Raw genomic sequence first — 4,427 nt, forward strand, 5'->3', positions numbered from 1 at the left:
TCGTCTCATTACACAAGGTGTCGGAAGAAACCATTAGTATCGCCCACTTCAACCGTAGTGACGAACGCCGACTCACACAGTGTGGCCAGCAACGAGCTTCCGCAGGCTTCCACTCCTTCCCCTGCAAGTCACACCGATGAGAAGGAGCACCCAGAGTTCTCCCGGGACTCCAAGAGCGCAGACATGTCGATGCCCTTCACAACCAGCACCCCTGCTTTGCGTCCCCCACCAGCAGGTGACTGGACCACGGAGGACGTCAGGACTTTGGCGGTCCAAGAATTGTCGATGCCCGCCAAGATGAAGTTTACCAACAAAGAACTCGCCAAGGGGTACGCAGGGGTACCTTGGCAAACCATCAAGGGCATCAGGGGGCGGAAGTTGTACAGGGACTTGCTACAGCAAGAACAGCTGCGGAGCAGGTTACCTCGGCCGGACTCCAGGGTTCCTGCACATGGTGAGCCCCCCACTGCCACTCCAGGGGGACCACTGCCATCAGTGCAAGATTCCTCCGGCCTGCAGACGGACATACCCTCATCACCCCTCACCACGCCAAGACCACAGCGGTGAAGCGAGAAGTCCATACATCATTCTCCAACCCCGGTCACTCCCCGAGATATCCCCCCTACACCGGAGGCAAGGCCCTGGACAGAGAGGGACACTCATGCACTCGTGCTGTGCAAGCTCCAGGCTTCTCTGTGCATGCGTAGTGACGAAGAGCTCGCTGCATTGATGCTAAGAAGAACATGGCAGAGCGTCCGGGACTACCGTCTGATGCCCCAGTGCGCAGAGGCGATGCGCAGGGAGCTCGGCACGCGACGGGGAAAGGATGTCTCACCCTTACTCCGAACTTCATCCCTTTGTGGCCCCTCGCCAGACACCCCGCCAACTGTCATCGTTCCTGGTCCCTTTGCTAAATCCATCATCGCAGAGGTCACACGTACATTGGCACCGCAAACTCTCTTCCACCAGCAGAGTTCAACGCGCGGTGGACCGTCTCGGAACTGACGGCACTGGCCAGGGCAGAGATCACCTGCAAGGACCACCCTCATATGAACCTTGCTTTTGCCAGGGTATTCACCACCCAGTCCTCACAGGGAATCACAGGGCAGCGAAATACACGCCATTACAAGGAGATCCTGGAGACCTTCAAGGCGGCGGCACACAAGCAGCCGGTTCCTATTCAACCGGTCCGCGTTCACGACGCCGGATCTGCCTGGGTGCGTCTGCAGCCCGCACCAGGAACCCCTGTCACCATCGCTCAAGGGTTGCTGGACCCCATCAAGATAGGAGAGGACCTGGGGAGAGGGGAGGCACCGAGGGCAGCAAGAAAAAGAAGCGTCGTCTAGCCAAGAACCGTAACCAGCGCCGTAACGAACGCTATGCAGAACATCAACGGCTGTACAGTCTGGGGCCTAAGGTGCTCGTCGACGAGTTGGGGCTGGACTGGGCTGACCCAGCAGTCCTCTTCTCGGAGCTCCACCGGGTCTACGACCTTCTCATGTCTACACCATCAAGACCGGTTGACGGGTTCATAACATCCGAACAAGTACTCAACGTAGAGGTGGAGCCGTTCACCGAAGGAGAGCTCCAAAGAGTGCTCAAGAACACCGACGCAAAGACTGCCCCTGGCCCGGACGGCCTTACCCTGAACGAGGTTTCCAGATTCCACCAGCCATTCTTGCCATCATTTTCACCAACTGGTTGGCCTTCGCTATGCTTCCCGAGGACCTCAAGGTGGCCAAGAGTTTTCATACCCAAGTCCCGCTCGGCCACTACTGGCGGAGACTTCAGGCCCATCACCATCTCATCCATCCTACTGCGCATCTACACAGGGGCGCTGCTCCGACGGTTCGCGCAAGATCACGTCTTCCACGACCTCCAGGGTGGATTCGGCGACGACAGGAGAGCTTCATCCAACATCAGTCTTCAGGCCCTCATGAAGGCGAGGAAGCAGGCTCGACAGAGCTTCTACAGCCTGAGCCTCGATGCCTGCTGTGCCCCGTCTGCGGAGTGCCGGAACTGCACCACCCCATCCACCTGGCGGGCGCCTTGCACCAAGCTCGCGTCGCCGCGGACTGGGCTCGCCGAGCCGCACCACCTCCTGCTGCACCTCCGGCAGCTCCCCGCCCGTTGAAAGTCGCGGAGGCCATCCGGGTGCTCCGCCGATTCCGCCCGGATCTGCTCCGCGACCCGGCCCACGAGGAGGCCATCTTAGACCTCGACCTCTAAGGGGGAGAGGTGTGGGGCGCTCGGCCCGCCACACGGCGGCCAAACCGGCGACTAGCGGGGGGGCGGCTCCCGGTGCCCATTGCATACGCACGGGCTTAAAAGGGGTGGCCAGTGCGGCCGACAGGAGTTGCTGTCCCGAGTCTTGGCCAGGTCGGGATCCAGGAGTCATGGTAATAAACCCCGCTTGACCCCAAGGAAAGAGTCGTCTGATTGATCACCTGCGGCGGACGGCGGAAGTCGAACGCTACAACACTCCAGAAATAGTGCCACAAAGAGTGCCGCAATGATTACGAGTATTTTACCTACTTTTCCTTCGTTCAGCACGTTCCAAATGGAAGTGTAGCTTTTCAACAATTATTTTTCACAATGGCATGTTCTTTAACAAAGGAAAGTGGTACACGCATTTATTATGGGCATATAACTGAAAATCAAAGCAGAATACTAATTATGGTCTTTATTTCCAAAAAGACAAGATACTCTGGGTGCCTTGCAAGACTAGGCAGGTAGACGGGTCCGTATGGAGGAGCGTTTGCCAGCCAGCCAGCCAGGGCAAACACTACAGCGTACCGAAAACACAAAATCGCTACATTGCGCGAATAAACTTTAAACATTAATTCATAGACGTTGCAACATCCATGAAACACATACAGGCCGTGGTAATGAACCACTAAGGTTGAAACCAGCTACGCTTCGAACGGGCTCGCCGCCGGCAGAAGTGGTCCGGGATGGAACGCCAGTGCCACCTGATAGATTCTACACAAAGTGCCTCACATGGAGGCCGCCGCTTTTTCCACTACCCGCCTTATTCTGGTTCGCTATAGCTCGTCTGCTCACTGTGCAATGACGTAAAGGCGGGCCCTGCAGAAATCACAGGCTTGAGGAGAGCGGAGGCCGGCGCAGCTTTGAAACCGGCTGCCGTGGCCCGTGTCTGCCCTCGGGCAGAGTGTCGGGGGCCTCCAGCCTTCTAGTTCACCATGGCTGACAGCCAGGAATGCGCAGATTCAGATTCCTCACCCCCTCGGGCTGCCAAGAGGACAGACTATTGGAGCTGGGAGATCCGCGGCATCTCTAGCATCGGAATCGTTGGGTGGGTGTCCGACTCCTCTCGGTTCTAGGCGCAAATGTTACGGGCATGGTGGAAATCGATATAAGTAAAGCTCCCCGCCCCCCCCCCCCCCCCCAACCTGCGTTCACGCCGCTTCACAGCGACAGTGTGTGGCTGCTAAGTGCAAAAGCATTAACCCACTTGGCACCCCCCCCCCTCCGTACACGCCGCGTTGCGGCGTCCAGCTGACAACCCAAGCCCTGCTTTCCTTCATTGCACATCCGGAAAGGAAGTCTTATACCCTTTAGTTCAGCAAAATTTTGTTGGCAACATTTTTTTTTTAAGTGTTAATCATAAAAAAGAAATGTAGTAAATATCGACAAAATAAAATGTTCAAGAAAAAAGAGAAAAAAAAAAGTAAGTCCACACTGCAGACCGAACCGGGGTCCGCTGCGTATGAGGCAGACACCTTGCCACTTAGCTACGCTACCGCTTCGGAAATTCGTTCTAACCATTCGTTTTATACGAGTTTCAAAACGTCGTGTGCATAGCAATTTCCAGTCAACGTGCACGCGCCCGTGCATATAATTTTACTCAATCAATGTATGCTCGAAGATCCGCCTGCCTCCAAGGGTGACGGACATGACGAGCGAACGGCACATTCAATGCCCATGTCCACATGCCCGAGGGCTCGAACCGTTGCGCTGACTGGGGTTTATTCAAGCCCTTCAGAGCTGTTCTTCAAGATGATTTGCTCAAAGTATCTCGGTAAGTGGCCAAAAACCACTGCAGAAAACACTGATGAGTAAGACTAGGCTGTCTTATCAAAACATTTTGTGGTCTTCGGACGAAGGCCGAGTGTTTCTTTTCTCGTGTTACTGTATTTAACTATTCTTTTATGTGCTTGCTTGAAAACCTGGTTGCGTCCCACCATTAGCTCTGAAGATAACTTTCCGCCCTATTTTGAAATTTTTTTCATCGCGATCGTGACTTTTTTTTGCGAGGTAGCATAGGAGGTGGTGTGATGATTGCAGTTGACAGGCGGTACAATTCAAAAAGACGCGAGGATTTAGAGGGGTCCCCTGAGTGTCTATCGGTTGAAATCGAGTGCACAAAGCGGGTGTTTTATTCGGATTGTTTTATCTCCCTCCTC

The 4,427-nt window shown here is 55.0% G+C and overlaps 1 long non-coding RNA gene across 1 annotated transcript; it reads right to left on the minus strand.

Annotated features, from left to right (window-relative positions):
- Positions 1-231: 231 nt before the first annotated feature.
- On the minus strand, positions 232-603 carry LOC120848063. Its single transcript, XR_006077084.1, has 3 exons — positions 584-603; positions 425-513; positions 232-343 (listed from the first exon to the last, which is right to left on the minus strand). It is a non-coding gene; the product is annotated as an uncharacterized LOC120848063 (long non-coding RNA).
- Positions 604-4,427: the final 3,824 nt, after the last annotated feature.

This window comes from Ixodes scapularis, unplaced genomic scaffold, assembly GCF_016920785.2.
Source record: "Ixodes scapularis isolate PalLabHiFi unplaced genomic scaffold, ASM1692078v2 ptg000597l_1___fragment_1__unscaffolded, whole genome shotgun sequence".
In the NCBI taxonomy this organism is placed as follows: Eukaryota; Metazoa; Arthropoda; class Arachnida; order Ixodida; family Ixodidae; genus Ixodes; species Ixodes scapularis.